Below are 21,337 nucleotides of genomic sequence, written 5' to 3'. Positions count from 1 at the left end.
TTGATAACTTAGCGAACACGCCTAAATCTAAAATTTCCTTTAAAGAAAACATTGCACTTGCTATTAGTTCTGTTTGAATAGAAAGATTATTGTACCCTAATGAAAAATCCTCAACCTGCTTTTCATTTCTTTATTAAACACAATAGAACAATGCACAGCAAAAATATCAAAAAGGCCTCTCTTTATACACCTCCTCACTCACCTACAAGGCCTTTGTTCACCTCCTTCCCTCCACTACTCAATTTCGCTTCACTTTTTTTTCCCCCAGAGCTGAAAAAATATTCTTTGGTGAGAAATGCTGTAAAAAGGTGATTTGACAGCTACTTTAAAAAGCAACATACAGACTCAGAAAAGCCAGTGACCTTTTCAAGTCAGGTTTTCAGATTGAAGTGATTATGCTCTTCAAAGAGCACTTGGGGGAGGTATTTAGATTCTATCAAGCATCCCACGTCCTTTGCTTTATCTCCACCTACCTGTTTGATTTCAATAATCCAATGTTAATTTGTCTCAACAGAAGAAGCACAAAAGAAAGTCAATCATTTCCTTGCAGATGTTACAGCTTGTTTCTGCGACAACTATTTTCCTCCCCGAGGTCAGGCTGTGATTTTAATGCCCAGTTACACATTTTATTGTCGAATGAGCCAGTTTATGAAGGTCAGATGTTTCTATTCCCTCAGCCTTTGTCAGATTAAATTAATTGCACTGACTGAGTGACTAGAAGTATTCATGCGATATGATCGGGAGTTCATTTAGGCTTATGAGACAATAACTAACCTGTATTATAATTTAGTTTCGTCTTGCAAAAAAATGAGAAGTGTGCTTACTAAAGTGCACGTCAACATTGATTGGCAGGCCATGTTGGAATTTGTAGTTTACAATTTATTGAAGTGTTAAAACAGCATACATATTGAGAAAACTATTTTAGTACAAATCCCAATAGTGGATCCAGGGTGATTATGTTTACTATAGTTGTGGATATATATCATTTATTACTTCATCTTTACAAGGTTCTGTAACTATAAGGTTAAGATGAGTCAAAAAATTAAAGTTTAGAAGCTTTGGTGATTTTTTTTCCAAAAATTTGATTTGCACAAATCAACTAATTATGAATTTCAAGTACTATAAATTTCTTGAAATGACTTGAGTTTTCCTAGGACTCCATTCAATCCCTGTTAAGCTCTTTAACGCAAACACAACCTATATACTATTTGACTGTGAGTAAACCGATCCTTGCTGTTTCTATGCTGTCACACACTATCTTTAGAATTTGTTCAGCAGTTTATTGTTTTCACTCCCTTTCTTGATTGCTAAGTTGTGATCTGTGACAGCTTCTCACTACCCAGATTCACCTCAAAATGGTTGCAGCATTCTCTGCCTCAGCTTTTATACGAGCTATGACACTAAATTTTGATTGAATATGCTATACCTTGTAATGTCGTAGCTGTGAGTTATTATGGGGAAGTATACCCAGCCACATGAACCTTATGTTGCTAATCGTTTGTAATGCGTAAAATGGTGGCAGGTATTTTTGGCAAATTACAAGAACTTTACGAATTCAGAAAATTCCTAAAAGTTGGCATGAATTTGACTCATATTGAATTAATAACCTCATCACTAACAAAATGCTACTGTAATGCTGCTGAGACTTTGCAGTGGGAAACCTCCACCAGGGGGTGCTGGTGGGGAAAAAAGGTTGCACTAACAGTGGAGTACCACAATGCTGCAGCACAGGCGCCACTAGGTGGCAGAAGAGAAGTCAAACAGACTGGGTCAGTAACCAAAAGGAAACGCAGTATCAGAGGACATAGCAATACATGTGGTCAGAAAAGTCAGAGCCGATCGGGAGCAGGAACGCCAGAGACAGAAGACAGACAAACAGGTCAGACAACAAGCCGGGTCAAATACCAAGGGGACACAATACAGAGAGCAAGCACTAAGATGAGCGTAGTCACAGGTTAGAGCGGGAACGGGACCTAAGTAAATGGGCAGAGAACAAATCAGGGTATAATGAGGTCAGCTGCTCAAGCCGGAGGCAGGAACTATAACTGATGCTGCCTGAAGGCAGCAGCGGACTGGAATAGCCAAACAAATCCCAAAACAAGGCGGGGAAAGTTAACCCCCGCATGGCCAGAGAAGAAGATAACCAGAAACAAACCCCGACCTGGATCATGACAGCTGCATTCACACATCCATGATGAATAAATAACAAGGAATGATTTTTTTTCTGCACTGCCAGAAATACAAGCATCGAGACCGAAGATCGTTGGTAGATGGAGCCAGCAAACCATGAGATTTTAAATACCGCTATTATTGTCAATGGGTTTCACAATTAACAAACCTCTTCTTTAGCCTCTCCTCAACCATTCACATATCCATGTCATTTTCCTCTCATGTGTCACTTGCCTTGCTCTTTTTTTTTGCATCCATGTAACATTTTTTTCTCATACATTTATAAAAAAAATGATGGAGATAGACTGATTGAGCGCTTATTTATTCATTGACTTTTAACAATAGATCAATGGAAAATGGATGAAACATTGAAGTAAAATGTATGGCTTCTATTTTCTGCAGTCCTAAATGGATTCTGTTAAACTTTAACCCCATTCACCCCCCAAGCCTAGTTTCACCTTCCTGGCCAGGCCAATTTTTTCAATTCTGATCATTGTCACTTTATGGGGTAATATCTTTGGAATGTTTCATCGTATCTCAATGATTCTGAGATTGTTTTTTGTGACATGTTGTACTTCATATTAGTGGTATATTTAGGTCAATATGATTTGCATTTATTTCTAAAAGTATCAAAAATGTGACAAAAATGTAAAAATTTCACAATTTTGAAACTTTGAAATTTTTTGCTGTTACATTATATATAGTTAGTCATACCACACACAATAGATAATAAACATTTACCACATGTCTACTTCACATTTGCATTATTTCTTAATCATATTCTTTTTTGTTAGGAGGCTAGAAGGGTTAAAATGTTAAATGGGTTAAATGGGTTAAAAGGTTAAAGGTTTAAATTTCTAATTTTTCTATCAACATTTGCAAAACCAAATTTTAGGGACCCTTTGTGACAAAAAATACCCCAAACTGACATGATTTTAAAAACTATACCACTCAAAGTGCTGAAAACTGCATTAAAGAAGTCTGTTAACCTTTTAATGGATTCACCAGAATTAAAGCAATGTAGAAGGAAATAAAATTACATTTTGCTTTTTTCCACCAAAATATTGATTTTGTCCCAAATTTGGCATTTTCAAAATGGTGGCATAGGAAAATGGACCATACAATTTGTTATGCAGTTTTTCCTGGAATACCACTGTTTGGATACATGGTAGCGCTCGCAAGGGGAGAAGCATCTGTCATGTCGGACGCTATTCACACCACAGCGTCCGGCAGGCAGCGGTAGTTCCATCTCCGTCCACTATAGCCTCAGTGGCGCCGGCTTGATTTTACTCAGGTTATCGGGGGTTAATCTAGCTGGAAATCAGGTGGGATGTTTGGTCACGCCCACGGTCTTTAAATAGTCGTGCTGGCCTGTGGGTGTCGCCGATTATAGCTTGTGTTTTGTGCCAAGTGGTTCCGGTCTGGAGTGGAGGTGTTGGAGAGAGAAATTCATATCTGGTGTCGTATGATCCGTTGTTACCTTTTCGCCTTCCTATATTTGTGCTTTGTTTTGCCCTGTTCACATTACAGTATTGTCCTGTGTGTTTGCGGCGCAGTGTGGTTTAAGTTCTCCCTGTCTGTCATTACTGTGTGGACTTTGGTGGTTTGACAACTCACTGGGTGGAGGGTGGAGCGTTCAGCTTAGGGCTGAGCAGGAGATAAGGAAAGGTTGGAGGCTCAGGCATTTGCACCATTAGCAAAAACCCTGGGTTGAGGGTCAGACAGGGTTTTCCCTAGTTGGAGGGACTCCGCAGGGGCCCCGGGTATTTTAGCCTCCTTTGACCTAAGCCCCGCATAACATTATAATCGGCCCAACATTTTTCCATGGATTCCATGACTTCCATAAACCGCCAGTTGGCGGCGCTGTCCTTACAGGTCACAGAGTTGAAGGGGGCAGTTCAGCAGCAGGGCCTGGTTGTAGCTCATGTGCAAGCGGCTTCTGCTGGTGCAGGTGCAGAGCCAAAGATTCCGTTGCCTGAACGATTTTCTGGGGAACACAGCAAATTTGTCATCTTTTGGGAGGCCTGCAAGTTATACTTTCGCATGCGCCCGGTCTCCTCATGTAATGAGGCTCAGCGGGTGGGTCTGGTGATATCATTACTGAGTGGGGACCCCCAAGCATGGGCGTTTTCCTTACCAGCTGACTCTGCTACGTTTCATTCGGTTGAGAATGTTTTTTCAGCACTCGGGCTCATTTATGATGATCCCAACAGATTGGCTTTGGCGGAATCTAAAATCCACGCCCTCCGTCAGGGGGAACGTATGGCGGAAGACTATTGTTCAGAATTTCGCCGTTGGGCAGTAGACACACAGTGGAACGACCCAGCGCTGCGGAGTCAGTTTATTCATGGGGTTTCAGAAAGAGTTAAACAGGCCCTCCTGATGTATGAGACTCCTGCATCGTTAGAGTCTGCCATGAGTTTGGTTATTCGTATTGATCGCTGTTTGCGTCAGGGGGCGCAGGAGGCGCTGCCCCTGGGGCAAAGCAGGGGTGCAAGTGTGGTTGCTGCAGGTGAGCCCACGGAACCTATGCAAATCGCTGGGGTATCACATGTGCAGCGTCGCGTTCCTGGGTGCAGGAAGCATGGAGCATGTTTTTACTGTGGTATAAGAGATCATTATGTAAATGCTTGTCCTGTGCTACCAAAGAAAGTCGCACCGGCGGAAAACTGATAAGCTCAGAGGGTATGGAGGAGGCCCAACTGAGCGTATGCATATCCTCCATGATGGTATCTCAATGTATGCTCCCTGCCAGGGTTATTATTGCGGGCAGAGAGCTACCCATATCAGTGTTTGTGGATAGCGGTTCCACCACCAATCTCATGGATGAGGAGTTTGCACGCACGGCAGGTTTTAAGATCGAAAAACTCCCTCATCCTATTCTCATGGTTACCATTAATGCTGCTCCCCTCCCACAGGGGGGAGATTACTGAGTTTGTAGCTGAGGTTAAACTCCACATTGGGGTCCTACATTCTGAGTGGGTTATATGTAGGGTACTCAATAATCTCCCAGCACAAATGGTCCTGGGTTTCCCATGGTTGTCCAAGCACAACCCGGTGATTGACCGGAGAACCCATGACATAGTACAGTGGAGTGGTTTCTGCCAGGAAAATTGCTTGGCCACATGTGTGTCCGCCGTGAAGTCCAGCCTTCTGGAGGCATTGCTGGATTTTGCGGACGTATTCTCTGAGAGGGGTTGCTCAGAACTACCTCCACATCGAGCCTATGACTGTGAGATTAGGTTAAAACCCGGGGCTAAATTGCCAAAGGCGAGGATGTTTAGTATTTCTGGTCTGGAGAGACAAGCTCTTAAAGACTACATCTCGCAGAGTTTAAGTAAAGGGCACATCCGGCCTTCATCCTCACCTGTAGCAGCGGGGTTTTTCTTCATTAAGAAAAAAGATGGGGGTTACGCCCATGTCTGGAATTCCGGGAGTTAAACCAGATTAAGGTCCGTGATCCCTACCCGATACCGCTGATCCCTGATTTGTTCAACCAGGTGGCTGGTGCGAAGTGGCTTTCCAAACTTGACCTCAGGGGGGCATATAACCTCATAAGGGTCCGTCAGGGGGATGAGTGGAAGACGGCATTTAATACCCCTGAGGGTCATTTTGAAAGCCTAGTTATGCCATTTGGGTTGACAACCGCGCCTGCTGTTTTCCAACATTTCATAAATGATGTATTCGCTCATGTGCTGGGGAAATTTGTGATTGTGTACCTGGATGATATCCTCATTTATTCGAGAGACCAGGACACTCATTTAGAGCATGTCAGGCAGGTGTTACAGTTGCGCCGTGAGAATAAGCTCTATCCTTAGCTTGAAAAATGCGTATTTTTTGTTCAGGAGTTGCCTTTTTTGGGATATATTGTGTCCGCCGCAGGGTTTAAAATGGATGCCGCGACGGTGCAAGCAGTGCTGCGATGGGAACGGCCTGATAATCTAAAAGCACTCCAGCGGTTCCTTGGGTTTGCCAACTATTATAGGAAGTTTATTAAGAACTTTTCTACTATAGCCAAACCGCTCACGGACACGACGAAAAAAGGTACCAATCTCGCTATCTGGTCTGAGGATGCGGTGCGTGCATTTGAGCTTCTGAAAAACTGTTTTGCTTCAGCCCCCATTCTGGTGCAACCGGACATATCTAAACCTTTTACGGTGGAGGTCAATGCATCTGAGGTGGGAGTGGGAGCAGTACTGTCACAGGGCTCGTCCTTGAGCAATATGCGTCCATGCGCCTACTTCTCCAAGAAGCTGTCGCCTGCCGAACAGAATTACGACATCGGCAGCATGGAGTTGTTGGCCATCAAACTGGCTTTTGAGGAATGGCGACACTTCCTGGAGGGGGCGGCCCACCAGGTCACAGTCATCACCGACCATAAAAACCTGCTCTATCTGGAGTCGGCCAAGCGTCAGTCTCCCAGGCAGGCTCGCTGGGCATTGTTTTTTACACGTTTTAACTTTCTGGTGACTTACCGTCCTGGGGCTGAAAACACCAAGGCGGATGCCTTGTCCAGGTGTTTTCCGGGGGGGAGAACCTTGGGAAGATCCGGTACCCATCCTCCAGGAAGGTGTAGTGGTTTCGGCTCTCACGACTGAGGTAGAGGCGGAGATTGCCGAGGCCCAGGAGGAGGTACCGCCAGGACTTCCCGCTAATAAGTCATTCGTACCCCTTCATCTTCGTCTTAAAGTGTTGGGGGAACTGTTGTGAGTTCATTTTCCCCTTCGTCACTGAGGTCTGGTGAACTCCCTATTCTGGTAAAGGAAGGTAATGAGCCTGATTATTAGGCACCTGAGCCTAATGATGATGACTGGCTGAGTGGAGTCACGGACTGGATATAAGGCAGCCGACGCCCTTCTGCCCTGCGGGTGATTTCTCTGTGGACTTCTAGGAGACCAGTCTGATTCCTGCTCCTCTAAAGCTAAGTTTTCTGCTTTGCCTGTTAGCATTTGTGTTTTGTTTTTGTTTGCCTTGCTTTTCTGGATTCTGCCATTCCCTGCTGGGGTGAGCTGAATCTCCTTTTGCCGGTTGCTCTGTCTTCAGAATATTCCTGAGTACTGACATAGCCTTTTTGAAGCTTAGCATCTTCAGGGCCTTTTTCATTGTCAGTTTGTTGGCTCTTATTTTTCATAGGGTTTTTCACGGATTGCAGACAGCAGCCTTCCTGTCCTTTCCTATCTAGTTAGCTTGGGCCCCGTCTTTGCTCAGTCTATCTTTCTGTCTGTGTTAGTGTTCTTTCTTCTTGCTTCACCGTCATTATATGTTGGGGGCTGCCTTTTGCTTTGGGGTCTGCTCTGGGGCAGTTTAGATTTCCCTTTCTGTCTTTAGGCTATATAGTCCTTCGGCTGTGATCGAGGGGTCTAGGGCATCGTAGGAACCCCCCACGGCTACTGCTAGTTGTGTTGATAGGTTCAGGGGTCTGCAATCCGATAGCTGCCAACTTCTCTGGTTTTCTGGACTTAGCTAGCATTTCTGTTTTTGCCTCCTACGGTGACTCATTCATAACAGAATCACGCGCCATACCGCAGATCCTAGGGTACTCAATAGCAGGAAAGAATTGTGTTTAAAAAAAAAAAAAAAGTGTGTATATTCTTTCCTCTATATCTCTGAGGCCGTAGGGGGAATTTTTTTTTCTCTCAATGGAGATTGTCTGATCATGTGGAGCAGCTCGCTGCGGAAGTGCGGGGAATTTCCGCCTACCTTGCTCGTTCGCATGCTGTTGAACCAAAGATCCCTACACCTGATGTATTTTTTGGGGATCGATCTAAATTTTTGAGTTTCAAAAATAATTGTAAATTATTTTTTGCCTTGAAGCCTAACTCGTCAGGGAGCTCCGCGCAGCAGGTTAAAATTGTCATCTCTTTGCTGCGTGGCGATCCCCAGGATTGGGCGTTTTCGTTGAAACCAGATGATCCTATTCTGACTAATGTGAACGCATTCTTTCAAGCCTTGGGGTTGTTGTATGATGAACCTAATGCTATTGATCAGGCTGAAAAGACCCTGTTGGCATTGAACCAGGGTCGAGATTCTGCAGAGTTGTACTGTCAAAAGTTCCAAAAGTGGGCGGTCCTTACTACCTGGAATGATAATGCCTTGGCTGCTCTCTTTCGGAAGGGTTTGTCAGAAGCCGTAAAAGATACTATGGTGGGATTTCCTGTTCCCTCTGGTCTGGACGATTCTATGTCATTAGCCATTCAGGTTGATCGGCGTTTACGTGAATGCAGGATTGCACGAGAGGTGTTGCCACCGGTTGAACAGACGTCTGAACCTATGCAATGTGATAGAGTTTTGTCTAGGGCGCAACGTCAGGAGTTCAGAAGGCGTAATAAGCTGTGTTTTTTCTGTGGAGATGCCTCGCATATTATTTCTGTTTGTCCTAAACGAGAGAAACGCTTTGCACACACGTTTTCTGTTGGTGGTGTTCAACCTAAGTTTCTTCTGGCAATTACTCTGATCTGCTCCCTGTCCACATTTTCCGCCAAGGCTTTTGTGGATTCAGGAGCAGCGCTAAACTTAATGGACTTGGATTTTGCTAAACGTTGTGGATTTCCGATGACACCTCTGCAGACGCCTATCCCTTTGAGGGGGATTGATGCTACTCCTTTGGCGAAAAATAAAACCTCAGTTTTGGACCCAGGTGGTCATGCGGGTTGCCCCAGACCATCAAGAAAATTGCAGATTTTTGGTGTTGCATGGTCTGCATGATGCCGTTGTTCTGGGGTTTCCCTGGTTGCAAATTCATAATCCAGTTTTGGATTGGAAATCTGTGTCTGTGGTGAGTTGGGGTTGTCGGTGTGCCTTTAGTGAGGCTCCGTTTTTTTCCACCTCTCCTCAGTCGCATGATGTTCCTGACTATTTGGTGGACTTTTATGATGTATTTAGTGAGAATGAGTCTGCATCTTTGCCTCCTCATAGGAGTTATGACTGTGCAATTGAACTGAGCCCGGGGTGTAAATTTCCCAAGGGTCGGCTCTTCAATTTCTCTGGACCCGAGAACGAGGCTATGCGATCCTATATTAAGGAGGCGTTGGAGAAGGGTCATATTAGACCATCCTCTTCACCCTTAGGTGCCGGGTTTTTTTTGTGGCCAAAAAGGATGGTTCTTTAAGGCCTTGTATTGATTATCGTGCCCTCAACAAAATTACTATTAAATATCAGTATCTGTTACCCCTGATTTCAGATCTATTCTCTAGAGTTAGAGGTGCTTGCTGGTTTACCAAGCTTGACCTCAGGGGGGCGTATAATCTTATCTGCATTACGCAGGGGGATGAATGGAAGACAGCGTTTAATACTCCGGAGGGACATTTTGAGTACCTGGTGATGCCTTTTGGGCTCACTAATGCCCCTTCTGTCTTCCAGTGCTTCATGAACGATATTTTCCGACACTTTGTTGATAAATTTTTGATTATCTATCTGGATGATATTTTGATCTTCTCCAAGGATTGGGATTCTCATGTGGAACATATTCGGACTGTGTTCCGGATCTTGAGGGAGAATTCCCTGTATGTCAAAGGATCGAAATGCCTTTTTGGAGTACAGAGGATTTCATTTTTGGGATTTATTTTGTCTCCGTCAACTATTGAAATGGACCCGGCCAAGGTACAGGCCATTTATGATTGGGTTCAGCCCACTTCTTTGAAGGCCCTCCAGAAGTATTTGGGTTTTGCTAATTTTTATCGGAAATTTATAGCAAAATTTTCTAGTATTGCCAAGTCATTGACTGATCTGACTAAGAAGGGTGCTGATGTGTTGAATTGGTTTCCGGAGGCTGTTGCTTCCTTTCAGGAGCTGAAGCGAAGATTTACCTCTGCCCCGATTTTGCGGCAACCTGATGTCTCACTCCCGTTCCAGGTAGAGGTGGATGTTTCTGAGATTGGTGCAGGAGCTGTTTTGTCCCAAAAGGATCCTGTAACATCTAAAATGAATCCCTGTGCTTTCTTTTCCCGAAAGTTCTCTCCATCTGAACGTAACTATGATGTGGGGAATCGGGAACTGTTGGCCATGAAATGGGCATTTGAGGAGTGGAGACATTGGTTGGAGGGAGCTAAACATCAAGTTGTGGTCCTCACTGACCACAAGAATTTGATTTACCTAGAGTCGGCTAAACGCTTGAACCCTAGACAGGCTAGCTGGGCCTTGTTTTTTTACACGTTTTGATTTTGTGGTCTCTTTTCTTCCTGGAACTAAGAGTGTCAAGGCAGACGCCCTCTCTAGGAGCTTCTTTGCTGATTCTCCTGTGGTGACCAAGCCTGCTACCATCTTAGGCGAAGGGGTAGTTCTTTCGGCCATCTCGCCCGATTTGAGACTTGCTCTGCAAGAGTTCCAGGAGGACAAACCTGAGCGTTGTCCCAGTGGAAAGTTGTATATTCCTGACCAGTGGAAGAAGAGAGTGATGTCTGAAGTTCATTGCTCTGCATTGGCTGGTCATCCAGGTATTTTTGGTACTAGAGATCTGGTGAGTAGCCCACCTTGTCTCATGATGTCAGGAATTTTGTGCAGTCCTGTGGGACTTGCTCCCGGTCTAAATCTTGTTCTCGCTCTAGTGGGTTGTTGATGCCTTTGCCTGTCCCCAGGAGTCCATGGACCCATATTTCAATGGATTTCATCTCTGATATGCCGATTTCTCAACGAATAACTGTTATTTGGGTGATTTGTGATAGGTTCTCTAAGATGGTTCATCTTGTACCACTCCCTAAGTTGCCATCTTCTTCTGAGTTGGTGCCCCTGTTTTTGCAACAGGTGGTTCGCTTGCACGGGATTCCTGAGAACATTGTATCTGACAGAGGAGTTTGTGTCTAGATTTTGGAGGACTTTCTGTTCCAAGCTGGGAATTCAGTTGTCCTTCTCCTCTGCTTTTCACCCTCAGACCAATGGGCAGACAGAGAGAACAAACCAGACCTTGGAGTCGTATTTGAGATGTTTTATTTCCGCTGATCAGGATGATTGGATTTCATTTTTGCCCTTGGCCGAATTTGCTTTAAATAATAGAGCTAGTTCTGCCACTTTGATGTCACCTTTTTTTTGTAACTTTGGGTTTCATCCTCGATTTTCTTCAGGGCAGGTGGAGCCTTCTGCCTGCCCAGGTGTTGACACTGTGGTGGAGAGAATGCACCAGATCTGGGACCAAGTTGTGGATAAGTTATCTCTCTCCCAGGAAAAGGTCCAGCGGTTTTCCAATCGACAAAGGACCATTGGTTCCCAGTTTAAGATTGGTGATATGGTGTGGTTATCATCAAAAAATATTGCTATGAAGGTGGCTTCTCCTAAGTTTAAGCCTAGATTTATTGGACCTTACAAGATTTTGGAGATTATTAATCCGGTCTCTTTTCGTTTGGCTCTTCCTATCACATTTAAGATCCATAATGTGTTCCATAAGTCCTTGTTGAAGAGGTTTGTTGAACCAGTTGTTCCTGGGGTGGCACCTCCGGACCCTGTATTGGTTGAAGGTAACATGGAATATGAGGTAGAGAAAATACTGGATTCCCGTCTGGCTAGACGGAGACTCCAGTATTTGGTTAAGTGGAAGGGTTATGGTCAGGAGGATAACTCCTGGGTCTCTACCTCTGATATTCATGCCAAAAGATTGGTGCGTGCCTTTCATCAGGCTCACCCTGATCGCCCTGGTGGCGTGGTTGAGGGTTCGGTGACCCCTCCTTAAGGGGGAGGTACTGTTGTGAGTTCATTTTCCCCATCGTCACTGAGGTCTGGTGAACTCCCTATTCTGGTAAAGGAAGGTAATGAGCCTGATTATCAGGCACCTGAGCCTAATGATGATGACTGGCTGAGTGGAGTCACGGACTGGATATAAGGCTGCCGACGCCCTTCTGCCCTGCGGGTGATTTCTCTGTGGACTTCTAGGAGACCAGTCTGATTCCTGCTCCTCTAAAGCTAAGTTTTCTGCTTTGCCTGTTAGCATTTGTGTTTTGTTTTTGTTTGCCTTGCTTTTCTAGATTCTGCCATTCCCTGCTGGGGTGAGCTGAATCTCCTTTTGCCGGTTGCTCTGTCTTCAGAATATTCCTGAGTACTGACATAGCCTTTTTGAAGCCTAGTGTCTTCAGGGCCTTTTTCATTGTCAGTTTGTTGGCTCTTATTTTTCATAGGGTTTTTCACGGATTGCAGACAGCAGCCTTCCTGTCCTTTCCTATCTAGTTAGCTTGGGCCCCGTCTTTGCTCAGTCTATCTTTCTGTCTGTGTTAGTGTTCTTTCTTCTTGCTTCACCGTCATTATATGTTGGGGGCTGCCTTTTGCTTTGGGGTCTGCTCTGGGGCAGTTTAGATTTCCCTTTCTGTCTTTAGGCTATATAGTCCTCCGGCTGTGATCGAGGGGTCTAGGGCATCGTAGGAACCCCCCATGGTTACTGCTAGTTGTGTTGATAGGTTCAGGGGTCTGCAATCCGATAGCTGCCAACTTCTCTGGTTTTCTGGACTTAGATAGCATTTCTGTTTTTGCCTCCTACGGTGACTCATTCATAACAGGGATCACCATGACTCTGTCCTGGCCGGTCATCCAGGGGTTAGGGGCACCTTGGAGCTGGTGTCGTGCCGCTTCTGGTGGCCAAAAATCCGGCAGGACGTGGTCTCGTACGTGACAGCTTGCATCACGTGCGCCAGGGCCAAGTCACCCAGAACCCGTCCTGCTGGCACTCTACAGCCTCTGGGGGTACCTAGTAGGCCATGGACAGAAATCTCCATGGACTTTATCATGGACTTGCCTGCCTCGGCGGGGAACACGGTCATCCTGGTGGTGGTTGATCGATTTTCGAAGATGGCGCCTTTTGTGTCGTTGCCTTCCTTGCCCAACGCGAAGACGTTGGCTCAGGTCTTTGTGCAGGAGGTGGTCAGACTACACGGAGTTCCGTCGGACATAGTGTCTGATAGGGGGACCCAGTTTGTGGCGAAGTTTTGGAAAGCTTTTTGCTCACGATTGGGGATCAAGTTGTCTCATTTGTCGGCGTTTCATCTGCAGTCAAATGGTCAAACTGAGCGCATGAACCAAAATCTGGAGCAGTATTTGCGATGTTTTGTGTCTGACAACCAAGAGGAGTGGTCGACGTTCCTTCCCTTGGCCGAGTTCGCATTAAATAATCACCGCCAAGAATCATCGGGAGAGTCTCCATTCTTTTGTGTTTATGGGCACCATCCTCAATTTTGTACCTTGCGTCAGGGGGCTCTGGGGGCGTCCCAGAGGAGAACCGGTTAGGAGTTCAACTATCATCGGTCTGGAGGAGTGTGAAACAGCGATTGCTGAGCATGAGTGCAAGGTACAAATGTATGGCTGATGCTAGACGCGTGCCAGGTCCGGACCTGTGTGTGGGTGATTGGGTGTGGTTAGCTACTAAAAACATAAAACTCAAAATTCCATCATTGAAATTGGGTACAAAGTTTATTGGCCCTTTTAAGATTGCTGCCATCATTAACCCGGTTGCCTATCGGTTGGAACTTCCTGCGGTATACAAGATACACAACGTGTTTCACAGGGCTTTATTGAAAAAGGTGGTAGGCTCTGTGGACACGACGCCGATGCCACCTCCAGTCATGGTGGATGGCGATGTAGAGTTTGAAGTCTCCAAGGTGGTGGACTCTCGAGTACTGCGCCGTTCTCTTCAGTATTTGGTACACTGGCGGCGGTATGGTCCGGAGGAGAGGTCTTGGGTACCAGCCTCGGACATACATGCGGATCGGCTGGTCAGTTGTACGGCCGTCATCCGTACAAGCCGGGTCCTATGAGTCTTGAGGGCCCTGGGGTCCCTCGTAGAAGACGGGGTACTGTTATGTCGGACGCTATTCACACCACAGCGTCCGGCAGGCAGCGGTATTTCCATCTCCGTCCACTATAGCCTCAGTGGCGCCGGCTTGATTTTACTCAGGTTATCGGGGGTTAATCTAGCTGGAAATCAGGTGGGATGTTTGGTCACGCCCACGGTCTTTAAATAATCGTGCTTTCCTGTGGGCGTCGCCGAATATAGCTTGTGTTTTATGCCAAGTGGTTCCAGTCTGGAGAGGAGGTGTTGGAGAGAGAAATTCATATCTGGTGGCGTATGATCCGTTGTTACCTTTTCGCCTTCCTATATTTGTGCTTTGTTTTGCCCTGTTCACATTACAGTATTGTCCTGTGTGTTTGCGGCGCAGTGTGGTTTAAGTTCTCCCTGTCTGTCATTACTGTGTGGACTTTGGTGGTTTGACAACTCACTGGGTGGAGGGTTCAGCTTAGGGCTGAGCAGGAGATAAGGAAAGGTTGGAGGCTCAGGCATTTGCACCATTAGCAAAAACCCTGGGTTGAGGGTCAGACAGGGTTTTCCCTAGTTGGAGGGACTCCGCAGGGGCCCCGGGTATTTCAGCCTCCTTTGACCTAAGCCCCGCATAACAGCATCCTTTAAGTTTTGGAGTGCAAAATTGGCTGAAATAGATAGTAGATGCCATGTCGCATTTGGAGAGCCCTTGATATGCCTAAACAATGGAATTCCCCCACAAGTAACAATATTTTGGAAACTACACCTCTCACGGTAATTATCTAGAAGTGTGGAGGCACTTTGAACCTACAGGTGCTTCACAGAAGTTTAGAACATTGAGCAGTGAAAAAATAATTTTTGCAGCAAAAATCTCGCTTGGACAAAAATGGACTTGAAAATATATTACGTGATTTCTCACGTGTACTATGATACCCTATATGTGGTGGAAAACTATTGTTTGGGCACACGGTTGGGCTCAGAAGGGAAGGAGCGGCAATTGAATTCTGAAGTGCAATTTTGACTTGAATAGACTGCATATACCATCTCATATTTGAAGAGCCCCTGACATGCCAAAACAGTAGAAACCCCCACGAGTGACCCTATTTTGTAAACTACACCTCTTGAGAAATTCATTTAGGGGTGTAGTGGGTATTTTTAACCCTCAGGTGGCTACCAGAGTTGTGTAACTTTGGGTAGATTCAATGTAAAATTAAAATTTTTTCCACTAATATTTTTTGGAGAAAATTGACCATAAAATTTGTTACCCAATTTCTCCTGAGTGTGCCAATATCCCACATGTGGTCAAAAACAACTTTTGAGGCACAATGGAAAGCTTAGAAAGGGAAGGAACACCATATTGGAGTTCAGATTTTGCTGGAATAGATTGAGAGTGCCATTTCACATTGGCAGAGACGCTAAGTTGCCAAAACAGCAGTACCCCTCCATAAGTGTCCCCATTTTACAAACTATACCTCTCTAAGAATTCATCTAGGGGTGAAGTGAGCATGTTGACACCACATGTGCCTCACAGAATTTTTTTACCACTAAAATGTTGTTTTGGCCCCAAGTTTTTAATTTTCAAAAAGGGATGATGGGGAAAAAATGGATATTACAGTTTATTGTGCAGTTGTCATGAGTGCACCAATACCGTACATGTAATCGAGAACTACTTTTCAGGCATAGTGGAAAGCTCAGAATGGAAGGAGCGCCATATTGTAGTGTAGATTTGGCTGCTATGCTTTGCGGGTGTCATGACCCACTGGAAGAGCCCATGAAATGCCACAATAGCAGAACCCCTTGAGTTAATCCATTTTTTATTTTACAAAGTACAATTAGACCCACATGTTATATTTCAAATCAAATCAAATCAAATTTATCCACATGGTAAATGGGAGAAAATGGCACCAAAAATTATCACCCATTTTATTATCATTATTATTATTTATATAGCACCATTGATTCCATGGTGCTGTACATGAGAAGGGGTTACATACAAATTACAGATATCACTTACAGTAAACAAACTAACAATGACAGACTGATACAGAGGGGAGAGGACCCTGCCCTTTCGGGCTTACATGCTACAGGGTGTTGGGGAAGGAGACAGTAGGTTGGTGGGTTGCAGCAGTTCCGGTGTTGGTTGAGGTGATATCTCCGGTAGTGTTGAGAGAGTAGGAGGTAGCGGGGTCATTGCAATCTGTAGACTTTCTTGAAGAGGTGGGTCTTCAGGTTCCTTCGGAAGGATCCAAATGTGGTTGATAGTCGGACTTGTTGGGGCAAAGAATTCCAGAGGACAGGGGCAATTCGGGAGAAGTCTTGGAGGCGGTTGGATGAGGAGCGAATAAATGTTGAGGAGAGAAGGAGGTCTTGGGAGGACCAGAGATTATGTGAGGGAAGGTATCGGGAGATTAGTTCAGAGACATATGGGAGAGACAGTTTATAGATGGCCTTGTAGGTCAGTATTAGTAATTTGAACTGGATACGCTGCGGGATTGGGAGCCAGTGAAGAGATTTGCAGAGGGGAGAAGCGGAGGAGTAGCGAGGAGAGAAATGAATTAGTCGGGCAGCAGAGATAAGGATGGACTGGAGAGGTGCAAGGGTGTTGGCAGGCAGACCACAGAAAAGGATGTTGCAGTAGTTAAGGCGGGAGATGATGAGGGCATGCACAAGCATTTTAGCAGATTGAGGGTTGAGGAAAGGACGGATTCTGGAAATATTTTTGAGCTGGAGGCGACAGGAGGTAGAAAGAACTTGGATGTGCGGTTTGAAGAACAGGGCATAATCAAAGGTTACTCCAAGGCAGCGGACTTTCGGTACTGGGGAAAGCGTGATGTCATTAATTGTTCTAGCTAGGTGGGGTAAGGAAGATCTGTGAGATGGAGGAAAGATGATGAGTTCAGATTTGTCCACATTGAGCTTGAGGAAGCGAGAAGGGAAGAAGGAGGATATGGCTGATAGACACTCTGGGATTCTGGACAGCAGAGAGGTGACATCTGGGCCAGAGAGGTAGATCTGAGTGTCATCAGCATAAAGGCAGTACTGGAATCTGTGGGACTTTATGAGTTGCCCCAGACCAAGTGTATAGACTGAGAAGAGTAGGGGTCCTAAAACAGAGCCTTGGAGGACTCCAACAGAGAGAGGGTGGGATGAGGAGGTGGTGTGGGAGTGGGAGACGCTGAAAGTGTGGTTGGAAAGGTATGAGGAGATCCAGGATATGGTGAGGTATTTGATGCCAAAGGAGGAGAGGATCTGCAGTAGGAGGCAGTGGTCAACTGTGTCGAATGCAGAGGACAGGTCTAGAAGGAGGAGTAAGCATTTCTGCTGAATGCGGCAATACCTCATATGTGGCTGTACAGTACTGCTTAACCACACAGCAAAATTCGTGAGGGAAGGAGCGCTCTTTGACTCTTGGAGAAAAAACTTTATCTAATATATTTCTATCATCCATTTATATCTTTATATAAGATTCCTTTATTATTTTTGTAAACTAGCTTTTAAGTTACATAGAGTATTATAGTATATAAAAGATAATATTAAATTTGCATACGGATTGTATACCCATGTCATATGGATCAGAGCAAAAGGGATTTTTTAGGCCCCATAGGTTCTAGGACCCTGGTGCGATTGCAATCCCTGCACCTATTATAGTTATGCCGCTGCATGCAAACATGTAGAATACTGAAGAATACTGCAAAGCACGGACAACAGCCACTTTGTGCCAAGCAGGCGATTCTTTCTGGTCCTGGATGATAATCTAAACTTTAAAAGCCAATATCTCGCTCATGAGAAATAAACATAGTTTTTATTTTTTAAAGTCAGCTCTGAAGCTCCGTTTCCATGGTGTGGCCAGCTTAACATGCTAAAATTGGTGAGAAGTCCTTTAAGGTTTTTTTGTGCTTTAATGGGGTACTCCAAAGAATTAATAAAGTATCTCAATTCAGATTCTGTCTAAAATTATATAGAATAACATCCATCTTCCAGTTTTTTTATGCTACTTTTTGTGATTTTACTTCTACTCACTATAACCTTATGTCACAGCGCTGATGCTGAGTACTTCCGCTTCCTCCTGGGACTGAGAAACAGGGTGTTTCTTGCATCTTATGCATGCTAACCCTCTGACCAAGCCATCTCTCAGCAGTCACAAATCACGGGAGTGGCTTGGTCTTGTTCCTTGTGCAAGTAAGCCCCCCTCATTGAGGCTTATCATAGGCTGATTATGGATTTTATGTCCCCCTACACACACCTCACTCTCCCTGCTGTGCTATAATGCCATGCTGGCATCTTCACAGCATGTGAATGAAATTTAATATTGGAAATTATTTTCCATATACACATACAGTTGAAACCAGAAGTTTACAGACACTATATAAAAAGACACATCTGCATGTGTTTCTCAATATCTGACATGAAATCAGAATAAACCTGTCCAATCGCATCAGTATATGGGCAGTCCAGAATTGTATAAAGGCGTAGTAATCTTAGTGTATGTAAACTTTTGACTTTGGTAGTAATAAAAATGCCTTAAAACATTTTCTCTCATTATTCTGGCATTTGGCAAATATTAATAATTATGGTAATCATAACTGACCTTAAATGGGAAAGGTTTATTCTGATTTCACGTCAGATATTGAGAAAAGCATTCATATGTGTCTTTTTACAAACTTTATGTAAACATCTGGTTTCAAATAACACATTTTTAAAGATTTTTTTATTCCAAAATGAAACTACGAGTCAAAGCTCTCAAAAGATCCAATATTTCCTCTTTGAAATAACTGTGACATTTTGTGTTAACCCTCGCTTCCCAAAATGTTCATTTTTTTTCCATATATCGTAGTTGTGGTTTAGGGCCCTGTTGCCCCATAATGGAGAAATAGAAAGTAAACGTATTATTTCACAAATTGCCTTCCAAGACATCAGATGATTGTAAAATAGCACAATAGGAAATAGCAAGGTGAACCAAAAACCTCTGACGCAAGAATATCTGGAAATTTTAGGTAAGATAGGATATCTCAGCTTGTCTAATTTAGTGGATACAATTTTAAAATTAATGCTGAAAATCAGGAACAGAAAGGCCACACTTAGTGAATGGGAAAGTCAAGTTTCAGTTCATTTTTTTAAATATTTGCAAAATTCAAAATTTGAATATTTATACCCTTAAACAAGATAGTCTAGCTAAACAAAAAAGTAAATACATCACACTCCCTTGTGTTTACTTTACGTCAGTATAATCTTCCAACTAATTTTGTTGGCATAGAAGGGTTAACACTTTAGTAGCATTTTTTCATTTTTTCAAAGAAAATTATGAAACTTATTTCTTTAGAGACCTATTAAGCTTTGGTAGCTTAGCTTTGTTAGTGGCTTTGAGGGGGTTCATACTTTGAAAAAAACAAACAACCACACATTTTTAAAATTGCACCTCTCAAAGTATTCAAAACTAGGGTCCGGAAGCTTGTTAACACTTCCATTTCTTCACAGTAATAAAGACAAAGCAAAATGAATGGAATTTGTTTTTTCTTTACTAAAATGTTACTAATAACATAACTGGCCATGGTCCGTCACACTAAATGATGCACTAGCAATCCCGACAAATATACGACCTTGTCAGGATCGATGGTGCGTCGCTACATGATCGGTGGTGAGCTCTCAAACAGGCAGCTTCACCAGCGATCAGGACCAGCGAGGACGTTGTTATCCAAGGTAAATATCGGGTAACTAAGCGAGCACGATCTCGCTGTGTGTGACATCCATCAGTGATCGCCCCCCCGCGGGGTATCGCTGATCATGCAGCACGCTGGTATCTAGGGTAAACAGTGGGTAACTAAGAGCCGTGCAGCTCTTGGATACCCGCTTGCTCGCTGGTCCTGATCGCTGGTGAGTCTGTCTATGTGACATGTCACCAGTGATCAGCCTAACTATGTCCCAGCGATCCCATCCATGTCGGATCGTTGGTGGGATCACTGGGACATTGTTGTGTGTAATGGGGCCTTTAGTGTGACGGGGGCTTTAGCCTCAGGTTGCCATGGCATCCATCAGAACTGCACGATCAAGGGGTGCTGATGATGCTAAAGAGGGCGCTCCATCCCTATGTTAACCATTTAGATTCCACAGTCATTAATGACAGCAGCATCTAGAGCTTTAAACACCTACATTTGAGCTAACACTGACTGTGGCTTATGCAGTAATGGTCAGCTGTACTATACAACCGACACCTGCATTTTCTCCAACTATGGAGGTGCTATTATGTAATTCTTAAGGTCAGTAAAAAGACATCGTGGCAGTCACTAGGTGGATATGACTGGAACATGAAACATGAAGAATTTTCTCCTACAAAAAATCATGCAAATATAAATTATAACCTGCTGATAGCTTTATATTGTATAATGCCTCTAAGGAACAATGCCTCCATAACCTAAATCTGATAGAGGAAATCTTTTTATATCTCTTTTATTGGAAGTATAGGATGGAGCCTTATTAATGTATGGATGATTTCATCTTTCCCTGGAAATTGCCGGTTGAAGAAATATTGGTGGCATTGGCCCATTGTCAAAAGCCATCATCACTGCATGTGCAGATTACTACATTTGTCTCCACAGCGACAAATAGGATGCCTAATATCAATGTGCAGATTGTGTCCAACTAGACCCCCAAAAAGTCCTCTTTCCCTTTAATTCTTATGATTTTATAATCATATTTCTATTTACATGTGTGAAAGCTGAAAGTTCCACATCAATCAAGTCTCTTGTTTTCACTTAATAACATTAAGTTGAAAGATCCACATATTTATCGTCCCCGCTTATCTCTGCGCTGGTTACTCTCACAACTGAGTGCTAATCAATGTTTCACAGTTACATTGCTCTAAATGCGCCAGCATACAGAGCGGATTCAGACGTTTGTGCGGAAGCTTTCACAGCCTCCTTCAATAATCCGTCTCAAGGTGTCCACCCCCACAGGTCTGCCATGGTTTTTTGTCATCCGTGCTGGGGAATGGCGCAATTACAATAAGTAACACATAATTGATCAAAAATTAGCAAGCTGCCTAGTCTCACAGAGATGCTTTACTTTCTAAATCAAATATTTGAATTCATGTGTGATACAAGGTCACCAAACATTCCCTTGGCAATAAATGGAGATTTGAAATAAATGAACATATGGAAAATACACTGAAAAAAGTATTCCAAATAAGCAAGCAATGATAATGTGATTAACCCCTTAAAGGGAAATTGTCACCAGGTTTTTGCTATGGAAGCTTACAGCACCATTATGCATAGACAGATGCCATAATTCCAGCGATGTCTCATTTACTGCCCTGCCTGCTGCAGTTTTAATAAAATCATTGATTTATCTGCTGCAGATCTAGCAGTTCTCTGACTGCTGAGCTCTGTATTACTCCGCCCACACCACTAATTGGCAACTTTCTGTGTACACTGTGCATAGGCACAA

General features: G+C 44.0%; 1 protein-coding gene and 1 long non-coding RNA gene across 3 annotated transcripts in view; one reads left to right on the top strand and one right to left on the bottom strand.

Annotated features, from left to right (window-relative positions):
- The window catches only part of CDH23 (cadherin related 23), a 1,761,581-nt gene that overhangs the window by 597,793 nt on the left and 1,142,451 nt on the right, over nucleotides 1-21,337 (bottom strand). The gene's annotated exons all lie outside the window — the stretch shown is intronic.
- The window catches only part of LOC141088721 (uncharacterized), a 400,341-nt gene that overhangs the window by 221,027 nt on the left and 157,977 nt on the right, over nucleotides 1-21,337 (top strand). The window lies entirely within an intron of this gene.

Source organism: Dendrobates tinctorius, unplaced genomic scaffold (assembly GCF_039654945.1).
Source record: "Dendrobates tinctorius isolate UK_male_01 unplaced genomic scaffold, ASM3965494v1 ptg000040l, whole genome shotgun sequence".
In the NCBI taxonomy this organism is placed as follows: domain Eukaryota; kingdom Metazoa; phylum Chordata; class Amphibia; order Anura; family Dendrobatidae; genus Dendrobates; species Dendrobates tinctorius.
Note: the sequence above shows the minus strand (reverse complement) of the source record. Positions and strands in the feature narration are given on the sequence as shown.